The 19,829-nt window shown below is 62.3% G+C and overlaps 1 protein-coding gene across 39 annotated transcripts in view; it reads left to right on the top strand.

Moving 5' to 3' along the window:
* The window catches only part of NCOR2 (nuclear receptor corepressor 2), a 205,793-nt gene that overhangs the window by 4,232 nt on the left and 181,732 nt on the right, over positions 1–19,829 (top strand). The window contains exons 1-2 of one of the 39 annotated variants that reach the window (XM_070275475.1): positions 2,845–2,921; positions 3,408–3,567. The exons of 37 other annotated variants lie outside the window; for them this stretch is intronic. The gene's annotated coding sequence lies outside the window, so the exon portion shown is untranslated. Of the gene's footprint in view, positions 1–2,844; positions 2,922–3,407; positions 3,568–4,182; positions 4,201–19,829 lie in introns of those variants that run through there. One more of the 39 variants, XM_070275476.1, reaches the window with a different exon arrangement.

The following is a 19,829-nucleotide window of genomic DNA, read 5'->3' as shown; positions in this document are numbered from 1 at the left end:
TGTGAAATGAGCACAGCGCCCTCCACCCGTGGGGCAGTGTCGAGGATCCAGGGACAGAAGACTGAGCGTTGGGATTGCTGTTTGGCTCTGGGCAGGTTACTTAACTTCTCTGAGCCTCAGCTTGCTCATCTCTAAGAAGGGGATGATGATGATATTTCTGACTTTGTTGTCGTGAGGCCCTCTGTCACGATCTTTGTCATGGGAGCTGCTGTTACTTCAGCTCGCCCTTTGGAGACGGAAGGCTTCCCTGTGGAATCGATTGTCGAGCCCAGGTCCTCACCGACGGGCTGGCTGAGCACGACCCATTCCTCCCTCTGAAGGGCTGCTGGGAAGGACCCTCTCGTGGGACTGTCTCTTTACCTGAGCCCCAGGCCGGGCGGGGCTTGTTGCCCTCTGGAGACTGCAGGCTCCTCTCCTGTCGGGCTGGGGGGGTGATTGACAGATGTGCGGGGCTCCCTCCCTGTGACCTTCCATCACTGTGCTGTGAGGAGCTTGGAGGCCTGGGCAGCCTGGAGAATGGGGGGAGGGCAGAGGGGCCTCTGGGGGGAGGACCGAGCCTCCCCTCCACCTGGAGATGGTTCTAGAAAGGCCTCCTTTGAAGTCGGACTTGAGTTCAAATCCCGCTTCCATCCGTTAATAACTGGAACAAAGCCTCTGATCTTCCAGCCTCAATTTTCTCACCTTAAAGGGGGCGGGGCGGGGGAGCCCGCCTCGGGGGACAGTCTCTGCGGTGGTGGGAGCTGTTGCAGACCTGCCTGCGCTGCAGGCAGCCGCGGGGCGCATGTGGCTGTTGAGCGCTTGAGATGTGGCTGGTGCAACTGGACTGGTAGTTTCGTTTCGTTTTAATTGACTTAAATTTAAACAGCCACGTGTGGCCGTGGCTCCTGGCGGCCTGGCCGGACGACGCGGGTTGGACGGTGAAGTGAGAGCCGGTGCGCGGGAGCAGGGCCTGGTCCTAGCGCCTCACTTTTCCCTTCCCCGTGTGTTTTCCTCTGCCCGGTGCTGGCGTGGCTGTCCTCTTGTTGGCACCCCTTCTGCGGCCCTGTGTCCCCAGCAAAGCCCAGGCCCTCCGCCCCGTCTCCCTCGCCTCGCCCTCGCCCCCCCTCCTGTCCCTCAGGCCCTGGAGCGGTGCCCTCAGTGGACCCTTGGTGACCCTCTGTGACGGTGGGCACGTTCTCGACGTGCCCCGTCCTGGGCCGGAGCCGCCAGCCGCGTGGGCACTGAGCGATTGCAGCGAGGCTAGTGGGCCGAGGACTGGAATGGCACTTTTATTTCTTTCTGATCAATTTCGATGGCCCCGATAGGCTCGGGGCCTCCGTCCCCGTTGGGCAGCGCGGCCCTCTGCCTTGTTCCCTCTGGTGACACAGGGTCAGACGCCGCTTCCCAGGCCCCTGGCTGAGCAGTCTTCTTGTTTTGGCCCCACGAGGCCGCTGTCCCAGGGCCAGGGGAGCTCTTGCTCAGTGGCCCCACTTCCGTCCCTGGCTGTCATTTCTCAGGCTCGGGAGGCAGCTCTGGGCCTGGGCGGAGTGCAGGCAGCACTCTTGTGTGTCCCCCCCCACCCCCCCGGCCATCCTGGGGGCTGTTTCCAGGGGCGCCACCAGGCCCTGTGTTTCATTCTGTGGTGGAGTCGTGCATCACGGAGGTCTTTCCATGTCGATAACAACTACCTTCACTCTGTTTTCTCGATAACGTTTCTTTGTATTTGTCATTAGAAAAATATAGAAAACCGAAAGGTAACACGCTCAGGCTCTGCCCCTTGCTTTGGGCTTTATACAGACTTATTTTGTAAAAGAAAATGCAAGGGCCTGTGAAAAAATTAAAACAAGGGTAGAGAGGTGTGGAGGGAGGTCTCCTTCCCGTTTTGCCCTCCCCGTCGCTGTCCCCGGGCAGACAGGCGGAACCTCCCCTCGGAGCCCCTCTGGCCGTGCACCCCCACACGGACGTGGATGTGGGCTCCGTTTAGAAACACACACACAGATAGCGTCACACCGTATTCTCATCTTACTTTCCTCCCTTCGATTATAACATATCTTGTAGTTTATTCCAGAAGTTATAGAGCAGAGGTCAGCAAACTGTGGCCCTCGGGCCAACCAGCCCGCCGCCTGTTTTTATCTGATGCGCAAGCTGAGAATGGTTTTTACATTAAAAAAATTTTTTTGTTTTTTGCTGAGGAAGATTGTCGCTGAGCTAACATCTGTGCCCGTCTTCCTCCATTTTGTATGTGGGATGCTGCCCCAGCATGGCTTGGGAGGCAGTGTGTAGGTCTGCGCCCAGGATCCAAACCCGCGAACCCCGGGGTGCAGAAGTGGAGCACGTGAACTTAACCACTATGCCACTGGGCCAGGCCAGCTTTTTATTTTTTATTTTTTTTTATTTTTTGAGGAAGATTAGCCCTGAGCTAACTGCTGCCAGTCCTCCTCTTTTTGCCGAGGAAGACTGGCCCTGAGCTAACATCCATGCCCATCTTCCTCTGCTTTATATGTGGGATACCTACCACAGCATGGCGTGCCAAGCGGTGCCATGTCTGCACCTGGGATTCGAACCGGCGAACCCCGGGCCGCCAAAGCGGAACATGCGCACTTAACCACTGTGCCACCAGGTCGGCCCCTACATTTTTTGATGGTTGAAAAAAATGAAAAGAAGAAGAACCTTTTGTGACATGTGAAACTACGTGAGTTTGAGATTTCAGTGTCCGTGAGTAAAGTTTTATTGGCATGTGGCGGCGCCCGTTCGTTCACGTGTTGTCTGCGGCTGGTTTCCGGCTACAACTGCTAAGCTGAGGAGTTGGGACAGAGGCCAGCAGGCTCACAAAGCCTGAAATATTTATTCTCTGGTCCTTTACAGAAAATGTCTGCCCGTCTCTGACCTGGAGTGACCCCTCCTTCTTGTTAACTTCCACATAAGCTTGCGGGGTTTTCACTGTGAGTCTGAGGGTCACACCGTGCGGGTCACACCCTCCCCCCGGCCTGGCTCACTGTTCTTGCTCAGTTGTGCTTATGCTCATGGTTATAGTTTGCTGTTGTGGAATGAGGTAGGAAAGGGGGATGGTTAAGGCAGCAGGCAGTCTGGCTGACTTCTGGCATGATCTTTGGCCTCTTATATGATGCCCGAGGCTGTAACCCCTTCTTATAGCACGTCATAGTCGCTGTAGCATCTTCTGTACATGGTGACATAGTTTTCACAATTTTTGCAAAGTCACGTATAACCATCTTGTTTCCCACTTTGCTTTGGCTGTTAGGAAGCTCAGAGTCGAATTTGCAGCCTGCTTCAACAGTCTGGGCCTGTGTCTGGTTTGGTTTTACCTACTTCATCCTGATTTCAGATTAGCCTGTCCCTGATGTTTCCCTTTGCTCTGACCTTGCTCTCTGATTCTATCTTATCCTGTGCATTCTTAAAACTCGTCTCAGCTCTTGAGGGCTGACCTGCAGTGGGGCAGGAGTCAAGAAGAGGAAAACACGCTGCAGGATGCTTCTGAGCTTGTGTCCCCTGCGTGCCTGTGAGGTGGTCTCCCGATGGACGGTTCTGGCAGGAAGCCGTGGCCTGGCCCCGTGGAGTGTCTTAAGCAAGGTCAGACCCTCCACAAGACCTGGGCTCTCTGGATGTCCCCCTTGTTTGGGACTTGGGAAGACGACAGGGAGGGACTTGGACGGTGAAAGATGTCCCTGTTGGGGGCCCCGCGGCCCTTGTGACCCGCTGGCCTTAGAAGGGGGCCCTGGAGGGGGGCAGGCGGCGAGCCTCCTCCCCTTGCCCTGGATGCAGCGTCCCGTCTGGGACCCGGGGCTAGGGATCTTGGGATTGTTGCCTGGCCGTGCTGCGGGCGTGTCCCCCTGCGGGCCCCCGGGGCGCCTCAGTCCAGCCACAGCTCTGCGCTGCTTCCTCCTGGCCCGGCTGCCTCTCTGAGCTGGAGGAAGCAGAAGAGCGGCCGTGGGGCTGCTGTGGGTGGAGTTGGGAGGCGGCGGCCGCCCGCAGGGGCGTGCGCCTGGCCTGGGAGGCCTGGAGGCCCCCGGGGTCCGCCTCGCCCGGGTCGGGGCCGAGGCCTTGGTGACCTGTGCTTGCGTCACAGGGCCTGTGCACGGTCTCAGATGAGCCACTGTCCGAATCCCCGTCCGCCTCTTGCTGGCTGTGCGATGCCGCCTAGGACGAGAGCCGCTGTGCCGGGCCCCCACTGTGCCCATGGGTGAAACCCAGCCGCAGGCGGAGGTGAGGCAAGGGTGCTGTGGGGGCCCCCTGAGCCTCGAGTCCTCCCTGCAGGCCACCTCCCAGCCCCTCCCGTCCGTCCACGGCTCATCAGCCAGGGGCCGGCGGGGCTGGGCAGTGGGTCCAGCAGCCTCCTCCCTGCTCACGGATGTCCCCAAGGGGCCTCAGGCACAGCCCTCCCCAGACTGGCCCCTGCCCCCTGCCCCCAGACCCCAGCCTGGGCTTCCTCCCTGAGTGGGGGCATGGGCCAGAGCCCTGGGGTCACCGAGCCATCCTCTCGCCCGCCCAGCGCCGGCCGTGGCCTCCTCCCTCCCTGGTCCCCAGTGTCCCTTCTGCCCCACAGTCCAACCTCTGTGGCAGCTGCCAGGCGGGGCCACGGCGGCGGTGAGGGACGTGAGCTGGCCCTGAGCCCTGTGGGTTTCCCGCCACTTCCTGCACGGAATCCAGGCCCTTCTCGTCGCCCAGGGGCCTGTGTGCCCACCGCCTCCGACCCCTGGTCTGCTGGGGGGACTGGTGGCAGGGCAGTTCAATGTGGGGGAGGGTGGCTTTCTCCCTGTGGCCCCGGGGGCCCCTCTGGGAGATGCTGTCAGCCAGGAGCCCCGCAGCCTGGCCCCGTGGGAGGAGGCCCTTGCTGGCCGCGCGCTGAACCCCGGTGCCACCGCAGACCCTCTGGGAGCACCGCCCGTGCTGCGGCCCGTCTCCGTGGCCATGGCAACCGCCTGGCACCGGGGCCCTGCTCGTTAGGCTAACGAGGCGAGCCTGCTGGGCTGGGTGGGGAGATGCGGGGGCTCCGCTGGGCTGGTGCGCCAGGCCCCTGGACTGGGAGCGGAGCGGAGGGCCCAGCGGGAGTCGGGGGCCCCTCTGGGGTCCTGAGGGCTCGGACCAGGTCCACAGGGTGGGGTTTGGGTGGGAGTTATGTGAGGGGGTGACCCGGGTGCCTCCTGTGACAGTCACACCAGGGGAGGACGGAAGCCGGGGTTGAGCTGGGGGCTCTCACTGCCCCCTGCCGGCTCCCACCGCCCGAATGTGTTGAACCACCTTTGCTCTCGCCACCTGGACTCCCCGCACCCCGTCCAGGCCGCTGTCCAGGGTGGAATAGTGTCCCCCCGAACTCAGGTTCCTCCCGGAACCTCAGCTGGGGACCTTGTTTGGAAATAGGGTCGTTGCAGATGTAATGAGTTGAGGGGAGGTCACGCTGGAGTGGGGTGGGCCCGAATCCAACATGACGGGTCCTTCTAAGAGAAGAGAAGGCAGGGGGTGGGGGGGGGGGGTGGACGAGCAGAGACGAGCGATGCAGCTGCAGCCAAGGAACCTTCCGGCCAGGAGACCAGGTAACAGACCCTCCCTCGGGGCCTCCGGGAGGAGCCACGCTGCCCGTGCCTGGGTCTCCCACGCCGGCCTCCAGAACTGCAGGAGAAGACGCCCCGTTGTTCTGAGCTGTGGGCATTGGTGACAGCAGCCCAGGAGCTCACGCGGCTGCCGTCACGCTGGCCTGGACTGTTGCCATAGCCCCTCCCGGGTCCCCTGACCATCTGTTCCCCACGTGCCCCGTTGCAGATCCAGGTCAGGTCCTGTCCCCCCCATGCAGGTCGCCCTTCACTGTGTGGGTGTTTCAGTTCGCTGCGTGGATGTTCCCTTGTCGTTCTTTGGAGGCAGGCTGGGACACACAGCTGGACGACCCCAGGTGCCTGGGGGACATAAGCCTGTGTCCCGTGAGTGGGCGGCCTCTGGGTGCTGTTGTGGCCAACACAGCCTCCCCACCCCATCCCAGGAAGGGGGCTTGTGGGGCCCAGACCAGCTCCCCAGGCAGCCTAGGGCACATTCCCGGGGCCGGTAAGGCCTGGCTGCCATCTGCTGAGAGAGGAGACCCCAGTTTGCTCCAGGACCCTCAGGGCCGGACGCCCGGCTCCCTTTCTGGGGCGGAGTTCTGTCTCTCTGTGCCTCGGTTTCTGCATCTGTGAAAGGCGGTAACTGCTTCCCGCCTCATAGGGGAGTGGGGCAGCTGGGCGCTGGGGGCCTCTGTGACGTGGCCTGTTGGGGACAGGGTGTGTCCCCACCCTCCGTGTCTGGTCTCTGGGCAGCGCTGGGCAGGGTGGGTGTTACGGGGCCCTGAGCTGAGGGGGTGGGGCGCTGCAGCGAGCTCACCGGGCACCTGCTTGGTGAGGCTCATTTTAACCCCATGTGGCCAGAACTGTTAATTTCTGCATTCAGTGGTGGGGAAACTGAGGCACAGAGTGGCGACGTCAGTGGTCCAGGGCACGCGGCTTGTAAGCGCCTTCCTGGGTGGGCGGCTGTCATGGCTGGAGCCTGGCCTGTCCTCAGGTCTCCCTTTCCCCTAGACTGTAGGCCCGGAGCGGGTGGCCGGCATCCATCCTGTGCCCAGCCTGGGCGTCTCGGCCCTCCGCCCTGCCCCCACTGGCCCGGCCCCCTTGGGGTCACCCTCGCAGGCGCCAGGCCGCAGCGGCCCTGCCGTGCAGGAAGCTGACCCCACTGTTTGGGCTACAAATAGCAGCCGCAGCGTGAGCAGGAAGCTGCCTGTTGTGGCACCTGGGCCCGGGCTGCACCCCATTCGCGGCAGCACCTCCTGGAACGTGCTTCTCTGGGGCGAGCGCCAGGGCGGAAGGTGTGTGCGCCTGGGGTTGCTCTGCGGGTTTGCTGTGTGACCTTCGGGCTCTCGCTGCCCTCTCTGTGCCCTTGAGCCCTGGGCCGTGTGTCTGGCCGCCTCTGCTCCCTGTGCTGTGAGGAGTGTTTCCGGGGTGTTGGGATGGCAGCCAGGGGGCTGCAGAGGGCACCGTGGGTTGTTTGACATTGAGAGGGGGCTGGGAGGAAGGTAAGAGGCGGGGCATTGAGAGCATCTGGGGAGGGGCGCTGGGCCCTATCTAGACATCAGGGAGGGAGGGGCTTGGGGAACTTGCCGAGGTGGAACCACCTGGAGGGCCCTGCCCTGGGAGCTGGGCCGTGAGGGGAGCTGAGCATTTGAGACCCATCTCAACTGCTGGGTCGCTATGATTTTTGCATAACCTCTCTGGGCCTTGATATACTCCTCCCAGGTCTCTGGCAGGAAAGAGCCCCACAAGGGCTTTGAAGCAAGGAGAGTGTTTCACGCGCCCTCCGTCGTCTTCCGGGCTGCGATGGTTGACACTGTTAATGTTACTCTGTTGTTACCGGGCAGGATCCACCTTGTCCTTGTCTCGACTGGCAGGTCCCTGGGGGCCCTGGCTCCTGGGCAGGGGTGCGAGCGGGCGTGGTCAGCAGCAGCTGTGGGGGTGCTGACCCACAGCAGGGATGTCCTGAGTGGCTCTGCTTCCCCAGTCCCTGTTGCCCACTGCTCCCCCGTCGCTGGCAGGCACCCGCCGTGGGGTGAGGGCGAGGCCGGCTCGGTCCTTTGGACGTTTTCCCAAGCGCGCGTCTGGCTGCAGGTCAGTGGTGCCTTGCAAAGGCCTCCATCCCCACCGAGGTTACGTGCTTTGCTGGTGCGAGCAGCATTCTTGACCTAGAATGCGTGGACGTGAAGATGTATAGGTTTCGACATGGTGGCTTCCCTGTTATGGATCTTAATGGAGTGTGGGGAGTACAACAGGGCGATTTGTGACTGGTCCGAGAAAAACAAAAACCGTTGCCCAAGAATATTGATTGATGAATTGCTTGTTGTCATCCTAGGGAGGGAGGTCTCTCGTGAGAGGCCGTAGGGCTCTGCCTGATTCACATTTCCGTCAAAGGCTAGAGTCAGCACCACCAAGGGCGTGTATTCACCATACAGGTGACACAGCTGGGCCGGCCCACTCATGCTCTGTAGGAGTGGAGACTAAGCCACGTGGACCCCAATAATTGCCTTTCAGAGTTCAGGGTTTGTGGGGTGGGCCGTAGGAGCAGTTCCCTAGAGGCCTGGAGCTTTTTGGAGCCTGTCGTAGGCAGGATAATGGTCTCCCCCAAAGACGCCTGTGTTCTAAGCCCCGGGAGCCGTGAATATATTGTTACACGGCAAAGGGGAGTGAAGGTTTGCAGATGGAATCAAGGCCGCTCATCAGCTGACCTTGAGATGGGGTCGTTGTCCTGGACGATCCTGGTGGGCAAAGTAATCACAAGTGTCCTTGTGAGGAGGGAGTGGGAGGTCTAACCAGAGATTTGAAGATGGTGGGCTGGGGGCTTTGAGGATGGAGGAAGGGGCCAGGGGCCCAGGGACGCCGGCAGCGTCTCGAAGCTGAAAAAGACGGGAGCATCTCTGCCCAGAGCTTCCGGAAGGAGCTTGGTCCCACCGGCCCCTTGCTTTCAGCCCTGTCACGTCATCGCAGACGCCCGGCGTCCAGAAGGAGAAGATAAGGAATCTGTGCTGTTCTGAGCCACCCCACCCTGGTCATTCCTGATGGTGGGGACAGAAACTCACGCGGAGCCCGCATCCTCCCGAGAGCCAGCAGCCGGAGCGACACACTCGTTGAGATGCTGGTGTATCCCTGCCCTGGTGACCTTCGAGTCAGGTGGCCGCTCGGTGTCTTGGCCTTGACCTGGGGTTGTGGTGAGCGGCCTGCAGACTGTGAAGGGCTGTGCTGGAGAAAAACGAAGTGCAAAGGGAACGTCCAGAAGCAGAGAGACGGCCGTTTGGAGGCTTTGCTGAGAGGACAGGGCGACGTGAGGTGGGGATGGTTTTCTTGCTCCGCGTCTTCTTAATTCCTTCAATTCCAGTGGGGCTGCCTGGCCCAGTGAAGGGCCAGAAAGAAAATATGTCCCCAGCTTGTCCCCCTCCCGTGACGAGCCTCGGTGGATTGTCCCATGCGGCCCTGAGCCCAAGAGGCAGGTGCTCCAGACGCTTGGAGCGGGCGGGCGACGCCACAGCCCGCTTCCTTCCAGCGTTAGTGGAAAGAGGAAGACGATGGCCCACGCCAAGGCCCCGGCCGCGCCCAGAAACCTGAAGCCTGCAGTTGACGAAACTCCATCCTTCGGGGTCAGCTGCTCCTGCCTGCCCGTGAGGAGGCCCCGCCACCCGGCCCCGGGGACCTGCCCTCCTGGACGGCCTTCGCGGGGCCAGGGGCAGAGGGGAGCAGGTGGGCGGGCCCCAGCCCGCCTCGGTCCCGCGGGCCAGGCCTGGGGCTGCCAGCTCAGGAGGCTGCCTTTTATTAAAACCAAGGTTAGGGTGACTTTCAGGTCCCCGAATCCTCTTCCTGGCAGCGGCCGTGCCTCAGCTGGACTCGTGCCCTCCCAATCCAGGTCTTCATCGTCCCCAGGCCTCTGCGGGGACCCCCGCACGCCGGGCCGGCCCCCTCCGCTGGAAGGTGGCGCGGATGTGTTTGCGCGCCCTGCTCTGCGGTCTGCTGTCAGCCAGCGTCGGGAGCTGCCGGCTTTGCGGGTCAGAAGGGGTCGAATGGCGACAGCTTTTGTATAACTCACCCCAGTGATTTCCTCTTCCCGTTTAGACAGGCCGCAGACCCGGGTGGCTACGAGCCACGATTCTGATAGCTCGGGTTCCCGTCCCCCCCACCGTGGTCCCTTACCAGCCAGGAGGCGTCAGGCATCTCGGCTTGCCATGCCTCAGTTTCTCTGATATGTAAAACATGAAGGTTAGAATGGTAATATACAAGGTGTTTAGACCTGTGTAGCTATCGTTATTTTTAAATTTTTATTTATTTATTTATTTTTGCTGAGGAAGATTGGCCCTGAGCTAATATCTGTGCCAATCCTCCTCTTTTTGCTGGGGAAGACTGGCCCTGAGCTAACATCTGTGCCCTTCTTCCTCTGTTTTATGTGTGGGACACCACCTCAGCATGGCTCCATGAGTGCTGCCATGTCTGCGCCCAGGATCCAAACTGGTGAAACAGAGCGTGAGAGCTTAACCACTTGGCCACGGGGCCGGCCCCTCGATTAATTTTTTTAATTATGATTTTGTGATGTGTTGGCGCTGTTAGATCTAGTTGACGCATTTTAGCTTCCGCGTGGATGATATTTTGTCACGGGGACTCATGGCATGTGATTGGTGTGTTTCCTGGAGATGTCACCCGGTCGTTGGCAGCGTGTGGGGGCTTCTCCGAGTGCCTCTGGGGGCTCCCGCGCTGTCCCTTGTCCTCGGCGGTTTCCCGGGAGGGGCTTGTCGCAGAAGGCGCTGCAGGGGGCCGCCCCAGCGGACCGGCACTGTGCAGGGCGTGGGATCCCCCGGCCAGGCCCTCGGGGTGGGGGCTGTGGTTTGCCAGCTGCCTCACGAGGAAGACTTTTGGTTTTTAGAAGCAGAACAGACGTGTTCTCTGTAAATGGGAAATTAAGAAACAAAAAGCCTGCCCATAAAGAAATACGACCACGTTCCCACCGCCCAGGAGAGCCCGTCGTTATCTCCGTGTTCCAGGGTTTGATGAAAAGAGCCGGCTCCGGCCTCTGCTGCCTGGAAGGGACGCGGCGAGGGGCGGAGAGCTGTGCGTGTCTGCAGCCCTGGCCCGCTGAGTGGCCTCCTCTGGGACGGGTGGGGGTCCTGCTGCCTCTGGCTGGGGCTTTGAGTCAGGGGACCTGGGCTCGAGTGCCCCCTCTGTCCTGCAGCAGCTGTGTGACACGGGGCACAAAGCCTCACCCCTCGGAGCCACTGTGACCTCGTCTGTGTGCAGGGTTGTTGTGCAGCCTGCACGTAGTAGGCGCTCAGTTGATGCTTAAGGGAGTGCACTTCAGCTGGGTTTCTCAGCCTGGGCGCTGCTGACCTTTGGGGCCGGATTATTTTGGTTGGGTGCCCTGTGTACAGTAGGATGTTTAGCAGCATCCTGCTCTCTACCCACTAGGTGCCAGTGACCCCCCCCACCCCCGCATTGTGACAACCAGAAAAGACCTCGCCCAGTGTCCCCCAAGGGGCGCAGTCGCCCACCACCCCGCCTTGGTACCCCTCTGGTGCCTGGCGGGGTCCCAGAGGGCTGTCTGGAGGGCACGGCGAAGCGTTCTTTGGAGCCTGTGCCGCGTGTGGACTTTGTTCCCTAGGTTCCTGCTGTGCCAGGAGCTGTCCTGGGTGCCGGGACGCAGCTGGGAGCAGGGCAGGCCTGTGCCCCCTCCCCGCACAGCGGGCCCTGCCCACCTGCCCTGGCTTGGCATCGGGATGTGGTGGTGACTTAAGGGTCGTTCTGCCTCAGTTTCCCCCTCTGAAATGGCGCAAGGGTTGTCGTGAGGGTTGCAGGTGACCCTGTGAGGGTCTTTTGCCTTGGGCTGACTGTGGCCTTTCCGGGCTTCAGTTTCCCTGTCTGGAAAATGGGAAAGTGCTTCCCTCCTGGTTGCCGTGGGGATTAAGTGAGTCACTTCGCCCGGACGTGTGCGCAGTAGGTGCTTTGTGACGGTGAGCAGATGGTGTGTGCACGACTCTGAAGGCCGCTGCGCGCATCTGCCCTGGGGTCACCGCAGCTGGCCGGGCGGGAGGCCCACGAACCCCCGCCTCCGCCCCGTGCCTGGCCTGGCTGTGTGGTCTCCACCAGTTGGGGCTCAGCCGCCATCCCCCCCCCCACCGACCCTGGGGAGCCGGCTCGGGGCAGATCCCTAAGGCGATTAAGTGGGTTCATTTGATCCTGGATGTGAACTTGAATGGGCGGCTTACCTCCTGGAGACGAAAGCCGGCGGGCGCTGGGCCACCTGGCCCAGGCAGGAGTGCGGGATTTTGTCCTCCACCCCTGCCAAGCTGGGGCCTGCGCCGGGGGCTTTTGCCCGCCCGCCTCCAGCCCCTTCGGCCGCCTGCCCGACTGAGGGCTGTGTGCCTTCTGTGCGCTTCCCGCGGTGGCAGGCACAGGCCGCCTTAATTCATTTGATCCTCTCAATCTCCTGAGCGAGCAGCCCCCATCACTTTCCCCCTGTTACAGGCAAGCAGCTCAGCTCAGAGAGGTCAGCTAACTTCCCCAGCACCCCACAGCATCCTGACAACCCTGACAGTAATTACAGCATATACTTGGAAAATCTCTTTTACTCTTTGGCACTGAAATTCCTCCTTGATACGGTCCTGACTTTGCCCAGAATTAGCAACAACAACAGCAATCAGTGTAACGCCCCAACTAGGAAGGGAGACGAGGAGCTGCTGGCTCGCGCTCAGAGTCAGTAAGTGCAGGTTCGAGACGAGTGACATCAGAAGCGTTTCGGTGCTGAAAAGACATGAAAGTCCCATTAAAAAAACCCGCGTTTGGATCTGTTCCGGCAGGTTGTTTAGCAGCCGGGTTGTTTGAAACTTGTGTGAGGAGGGTGACTTGTCCCCCGGCTGAGCGCCAGTCACGGGACAGCCCCAAACATCCCTGCACATTTCTGAGACGCTCCGGGGTGGGGACACTGCCAGGGACCCCCCTCTGCTCTCACAGCACATACCACCAGCAGTGACAGTGTGCTCGTCCCGATGGGCTGGGACCGCTGCGGTTGAGATGCTTTCTGCAATAATGACAACAACATGCTGCAGGAGACGACCACTGTGGTTGAAACCCTCTCCCTTTCCGTATCAATAATAGTAACAAAAGCAATAACGTCAGAGCAGGCGCTGGGATCCCCCCAGCCCCCTCTGCTTGGACGACTGCAGTAGCCTCCTCCTGGGCCCTGAGTCCACCCTTGCCCCTGCCGCCTGTTCCCCGTGCTGCAGCCAGAGGGACCCTGTCGGAAGGAGAGTGGACTCCTCAGCTCCTGTCCCGTACCCTCCGCCCTCTTCCTCCAGGACTGAAGCCGGAAGCCTGAGGCCCTGGGGAGCCACCCTACGCTCGCTTCTGCTTTGCTGCAGCCACACACCTGCCCACCCCCGGGCCTTTGCACTTGCTGTTCCCACCCCTGGAATGTTGTTCCCTAGAGATCAGAGTGACTCAGTCACTTCTGCGTCATTGCCTCCCCACATCAGGTCACTTCTAGGGGTGCAGGTGCTGGGTCTGTCTCATCTGCTTCGGGGCCCCGGTGCCTGGAATGGGGTCAGGACGTGGCAGGGGCGAGGCCAGCTGGTGTCGATGCCTGAATGCGTCCCTGACCTGGAGCAGGCGGGCGGGTGCTGGACGCGGGGTCCTTGTTCCTCAAGTGGCTGATGCCCTGTCCGGAACCGGCCAGACCAGTGGGCAGTGGTCCCCACCCCAGTGCTGTTTCCTGCCCAGGGAGAGGCTGTGGGGGGCCCAGTGGGTGCGGTCGGCGGGCCACGTCCCAACCTGGGGGAGATGCCACTGTCGTCTGGTGGGTCCAGGCCAGAGACGCTGTAAATGCCCCACGGTGTGCAGAGCGGCCCCACAGCCAGGAAGGATGTGGCCCAGCGTGGGCAGGGCGAGGTCCAGAGCCCACATGGGCCTTCGGTGTCTGGGCTGCACCTGGCGGGCCGGCGAGGGCAAGGCAGACCCTGGTTCCCTTTTCCTGCTGTGAGGCCCAGAGCGTGCGCCGGGCAGGGTCTCCAGGCCTCCCAGGCTTGCTTGTCCTTGCTGTCACCAGCCTCCCTTGGGGATGTGTCCCATGCCTGTCAGGATCCCACAGTCTGGCCGCCACGACCCCCCTTCCCCAGGGCTGAGAGACAGTTGGAAGCTCTGAGAATTGCAGGTGTCAGGTGGCAAGTCCCCCTGAGGGTCCCCTCCCGTGCTGTTTATAGATGGGGAGGCCGAGGCCCAGAGAGGGTGAGGAGCTGGCTCAGGATCACACTGCACAGCAGGGCCTGGACACCAGAGGCCTGACAGTTGAGCAGGGAAGTTCCCTCAGCAGGGGACATCAGCTCTGGGGCTCCCACGGTCCCCTCCCTTCTGCTAGCTGGCTCCTCCCACTGGCCGGATTCCACATCATCACAGTCGTGATGATTATTTACTTGCTGGTTTGACAGATATTTTACTATTTCGTGTTTGTGTGTATGTATATACTTGGTCACATTGCATTTCTGTATTACTTATAACATTATTTATATTTACTTTTCTTATTTAAAAAAAGCATAATTGGCTTATCCTCCCAATAGAATACTATTCGGCCCTAAAAAGGAACAAAGTGCTGATCCATGTTAGAATGTGGGTGAAGACGATGCTGAGGGAAAGGAGCCCGGCGCCAAAGGCCGCAGGTGTGAGATTCCGCTGATGTGAAACGTCCAGAACAGGCAAAGCCACAGAGACAGGAAGATAGCGGTTTCCGGGGGCTGGGGGAGGGGGTGTAGGGGGAGACCGCTGGTGGGTCTGGGTCCCTTTGGGGTGATGGAAATGTTTTGAAACGAGACAGAGGTGGTGTTTTCACAACATCGTGAAGGAAGTTAATGCCCCTGAACTGTTCACTTTCTATGGTTAAGCTTACGTTGTGTGAATTTCACTTCAATAAAAAGACAGTTTGGGAACTGAAAAAGGTAAGTATTGAGCTCTTACTGTCTGCTAGGCCCTCTGTATGCATCTGCTCACTGAGTCTCTAAGGCCGCCCTGTGAGATGAGAGTTTCCATTTCACAGGTGAGGAAGTGGCTCAGAGATGTTAAGCAACATGCCCAGGGTCACACAGCTGGAAAGCAGTGGAACCGGGAAACTCGAACTGGAGTCTCCAGCCAGATCCTGAGGTCACCACAGGGCGGCCTGCCAGGCAGCTGTAGAAGCCTGTGCCCCAGTGGGGCCCTCCTGTGTGCCTCTCCAGCAACGTGCGGCCCCAGGGGCACTGCTGTGCCGGGCTGCTGGGCCCTCAGGGGCCCCTGGTTGTGCGAATCCAGGGGTGATCCGTTCATCTGGTGTGCACGGAGCGTTGCTCACCCACCGGTGGAGAGGGACCCCCGGCACAGGGGCTGTCCCGCGGCCCTGTCCCTGCCCCCTCGTGGCCGCAGAAGCAGGAACTTGCCAGCGCAGCTGTGAATCAGCGCGCCTCACTCGGGGAGCGGGGCCCCCGGGCTCTTTTCAGTTTCCGCTGAGTTTTCTCGCTCTGACTCAGTGTCACCCGGGCCGCCCCGGGGACCTGGGCTTCTGAGCACCTGCAGGCGGGGTGCTGCTCACGTGGGACGTCGGAAAGCGCCGCGGGGCCTGGGTGCACGGCCTGCGCCTGGGCCTCCGCCTCGGGCTCCCGGGCGCTGCAGGCGCGCCCGGGGGGTTTCCTGGCGTCTCTCCACCCGACGGCGACGCGAGGGGCAGCACGTGGCCGGGGCGTGCGCGGGGATTTGGGGCGGACGGAGGGACACGCAGGGGCCCGTGCCCCGTCCCTCTCCGGGTCCCGTCCGTGTCTGGGCGTCCCCCGAGGCCGCGCTCCGTGTGCGATCACCGCGCGGCTCAGGGCTTGGGGCTGGGGTCCCAGGTGCGAGGGGCGTTGACCGACGTCCGAGCAGGGTCGGGGCTGGGAGCCCGGACCTGGAGCTTGGACCGAGCGCCTGCTGTGTGCCGGCGCGTATTGCACACCGAGTAGTTCCTGGCATCACCTCTCCTTTACAGATGGGGAAACCGAGGCTCAGGGCAGCGAGGCCGCTCCCTCGGGCTTTGCAGAAAGGCGCAGCTGGATGTGACCGGGCGCCTGCGCTCAGCCACCCCGGTCCTCCGCTCCACTCCATGGCAGAAGGAGCAGCCTCAGAGAAGTGGAGCGATGGCGGTGGGGTCGCCCACCCGGCGCGTGGTGCCCCTGGGATCCGATCCGGGTCGCAGGCCACTCGGGGCTGCTGGGACTCTGCATGGGCTCCCGTCTGTGCCGTGGGCACCCCCGGAGGGTGGTCTGGTCCCTCCTGGTGCGCAGGTCACCGATGCGGGGCGCGCCCCCGGCCTGCGCGGGGCGGGGGTGGTCTTGGGAGAGTCGAGCTTGCGAGTGGGGAGCACGCAGAGGGAGGCCGTGGGGGCGAGGGGTCGAGGGGGTGCTGGAGGAAGTGTGCAGGGGTCCCGGTCTCTGTCTCAGGACTGGTCAGCGGGAATCCCCCCTCCCCCCCCGGGGGCCGGACTCGCTGGAAGATCCCCTGGACCCCTGGTGACAAATCTCTTTCACCCTCTCTTGACCCGACAATTAATTGCTTCTGGCGATCGATCGATCGATGGCTCCAGGGCACCTGGGCTCTCCCAGGCAGCCCCCCGCCCCGCCCAGCAGACACCGATGGCGCAGACCCTGCTCCTGGGCCGGGGAGCCGGGGGCAGAGGCGGGAAGGGTCTGCCGCGGTTTCCCTCCTGAGGGACCCCCTGGATCCCGGCCAGGCCTCCCCCAGGGGAGCCAGCCGAGCAGCTAACGCTGGGGGCGCTTGCTCTGTGCGCCTACGTGCAGAGCCTGAATTCTCTTTACGGCGAGCGGTCCCGTCGGCTCCCACCCCCGAGGGGCTCCCCGGCGGAGGTGATGCGTGTGGTTAGAGCTGCCGCCCCATGCAAATCGCAGCTGTGGGAACCGGGCCGCTTTCTCCGGCTCTGCCTCGCTGCCCCCATCTGTGAAATGGGCCCAGTCCCGGTGGCCCGTGCGTGGGGCGCTGGTAAAACTGAGCCAGGGAAAGGGCTTTGGGCGGCGCCTGGCGCAGGGACCCCCTGGGAGCGGGGCTCCAGGGCCCCGCGGTGTCGCACGGTGGCGGACAGACAGGTGGACGCACAGATGCTGCTCGGTGCGGCCCCCTCCGCAGGCCTCGGAGCGAAGCCCCACCCTCACGGCCTGGGCCTGGGCTGGCGGGAAGCCCGGTGCCCAGCGCGCCGCCCCCTCCTCCCGCAGCGCGCGGTCGATAGCCCGGCTCCTTCCTGGCGTCTAATTGCTCCTGTGGCCGCCATCTCCGCAGATGGCCCCGCGCCTCGGAGCGCGGAGACGGGCGGGGCGGGAGGCTCCTGAGAAGCGTGTCCGCGTTGAATTTGGGGTGGAGAGTGGAGAATGGGGCGGCCGAGGGCGGGCGCCTGGGTTTTCCCCCCCGTCCTCGCTGGCCGTGTCATCTCCGGTACGTTGCTGAACGTGTTTGGGCCTCAGTTTCCCCACCTGTGAGGTGGTGCCGGGATCGTGCCCACTGGCAGGGCAGTGAGATGGTCCAGGGCCTGGCGGCAGTGAGTGCGTGTGGGAGGGGCTGTAATTGTGGTTACCCCAGCCCTCTGCGGAGCCCAGAGGGACTTGGGGGCTGGGGGTGCTCGTGGGCAGGGGTCAGGCTGGCTCCCCAGCTCTCCCTGACCATGTGCCCTCCTGGGCTGGACCCGGGGCCCCCTTGAGTGTGCTGTGTCCCCCACCATTGGATGGCTGTGCCTCCTTGTTTGAGCCCCTTTGGATGGGGCTGTGTGTCCCTCCTTGCATGAGCCTGGGCCCCTTCTGTTGGTCACAGCCCCCTGTCCCCTTTTAGTCCTAGCCCAGGCCCTGTCCGCTCACTCGCAGCCCTGGGGTCCCTGTGGGGCAGTGGGGGAGGGATGGGGAGGAGAGAGGCCCCCTCCTGCGCCCCCACCCCCAGCGGTCCAGTGGGCACAGTCCGTGGGTGGGACTCAGGGAGCAGGGTGAACCCCAGGTGACGGCCTCTGCAGCTTCAAGGAGAGCCGTAGGGGCCGGCCGCCCCAGCTGTCACTTGCGAAGGAACATGAAATATACTGGTGGCTTCTAAATGGAAGGGCTGTGGAGTGTGCCTGCCTCACGCTCCTGCTGTCTGGGCTGCTCACTGCCACAGTCATGGATGGCCACACCTGGCCCCTGGGGACAGGAGAGGCTCCTTGATCCCCTGGTGTGAAAAGATGTGCCAGGCAGACCCCGGTGGCTCTGGGAGTGGCGTTGGGTCCTCCCCCGCCCTCCTAATGCCTCAGGGCTGTGGCCTGCCCCAGCTTTGGGTGCCTGGGTCACACTGTGCCTGAAGTCCCCAGAGTCCAACCTGCAGGGACTGCTTCTGGAGGTCATGCCCGCCCCTTGGGGGCCAGTGCCTGGATCTCTGGGGTCCCTGGGGTCCAGCTTAGGGACTCTGCAGAACACGCCCCGTGGCTCACTCTTTGTGGCCCAGCACAGTTCACATTGCTGGGCGTTGTGGCTGTGCAGAGGCTAACGTGGGGGTCACTTTCCTTTCCTCAGAGTGGCGGGTGGCATAGCAGCCCCTCAGGCCCTGGGGGGTTTTCTAGAACTTGCCCTGTGCCCACTGAGTGGTTCGAGGTGGGCAGGTGGGGGCTGCTGCGCCGAGGTCCTGGGCTGGAGTGGCAGAGCCGGCAGGCGCCCGGGGCCCAGCCCGCCGAGACGGCCCTGGTGCAGCTGGTGGTGCTGTGGGTTCGTCGTGGCTTCTGCTCCCTCCGGGGGCCCAGCGTCTGGCCTCTGCACTGACCGGGGAGAGGATCGCGGGGCGCCTGCCCACTGCAGGGGCCGCCGAGGTGGGTGGCAGCCAGGCCGTGTGGTCCCTCTCAGAGCCTCCATCTGTCCTTGGGGAGACGGGCGGGGCGGGGGCTCCGGAGGCCGCGGGGAGGACTAACTCGTCCCTGCTGTCTGGCTCGGCGTCTGACTAGCCCAGGAGGAGCCTCGAGCAGCCCCCCGTGCAGGGTTGGCCTCCGGTCCTGACCTCTCCTCTCACGACCCTACGACCCTGGGGCAATGACTCAGCCTCCTGCCTCAGTTTCTTCATCTGTAAAGTGGGGGTAGTAGGGAGCCTACCTAAGGGTGGTTGGAGGTAAGGAAGTAAGGGAGGGCTCGGCCCCGGGCCAGCTCTGAGCGGCTGAATGCTAGTTATGGCCACTATTATTATTGCTGTTGTTGGCTTTGTGACTGCAGCCACGTTGGAAATTGCTGAGTGTGAGGGAGTGAGGGCTGCCTGGAGGAGAGGACTGTGGGAGGTGCATGGGGGCTTGTCTGGGGGAGGGATTGGGTGAAAGACTGCAGGTCCAGCCTCCCCTGCTGCCTGCTGCAGTCCTGGCCCCACTGTGCGCCCGTGTGTACTCACTGCGTGCTGCCACTGGCTTGGGTCTGCTGTGAGCTGGCCGGGCCCACTGTGTGCCAGGCCCTCTCAGCTCTACTGTCAGCTGCACCCCACGGCGTTGGCCTCCTGTGGGCCTGGCCCTCCTCTGTTCCCAGCCTCCTTTGCTCTGAGCCTCACCCTGCTGGTCCCGCTGTGAATCTGGCTTTGGGCCAGGCCTCGAGGCCCCACTGAGGGATGAGGCAGGCCCTTTCCTGAAGGGCTCAGGGTCTGCTGGGCAGGCAGAGCTTTTGGGGGGGGGGTGGCAGTGAGGGCCAGGGCATGCCTGGATTGTCAAGAAAGGCTTATTCATGGGGGGAGGGCGTGACGGAGCTGGGCTTTGAGGGATGTGTAGGAGCTCTCTGAAGAGACAGCTTGCTGGTGGATGTACCAGGGCAAATTGTATTGGATGTACCAGGCCCATCCGATACGGGCCTCAGTCTGCTTGGCTGTGAAATGAGCACATTTGGGAGGAATTTGCTGGGGTCTCTGGGGGGGGTCAGAAAAGGATTTGAGTTTCAGCCCTTTTTTCATTTGCTTCCATCCAGCTGAGACACTTGGGACAGGTGACCATACCATGCCTCAGTTTCCCGGTTGTTCTTGGAGCGTTGTACCAGGCGCTGTTCTGAGGGGCTGTTGTGTATTAACACATTTAATCCTTACAGCAACCCTCTGAGGGGATGTGGTCCCCACCACTCAGTTTACAGGTGGCGACACAGAGGCACGGGGAGATGAAGGGGCTGGGCGCCGTGCAGAAGTGCGGAGCCGGGGCTGGAACCCGCTGACTCTGTTGCCGCCTGCCCGTTGTCTGCGGGCGTTGAGTGCTCCATCCACACTGTTCTCCTTCTCCGACGAAGACGTGCCTGCGGGGCCGCTGAGGGAGCGGCTGAGGCTGGA

Source organism: Equus caballus, chromosome 8 (genome assembly GCF_041296265.1).
Source record: "Equus caballus isolate H_3958 breed thoroughbred chromosome 8, TB-T2T, whole genome shotgun sequence".
Lineage (NCBI taxonomy): Eukaryota > Metazoa > Chordata > Mammalia > Perissodactyla > Equidae > Equus > Equus caballus.
The sequence above is the reverse complement of the archived record's forward strand: the minus strand, read 5'-3'. Positions and strand labels throughout refer to the sequence as shown.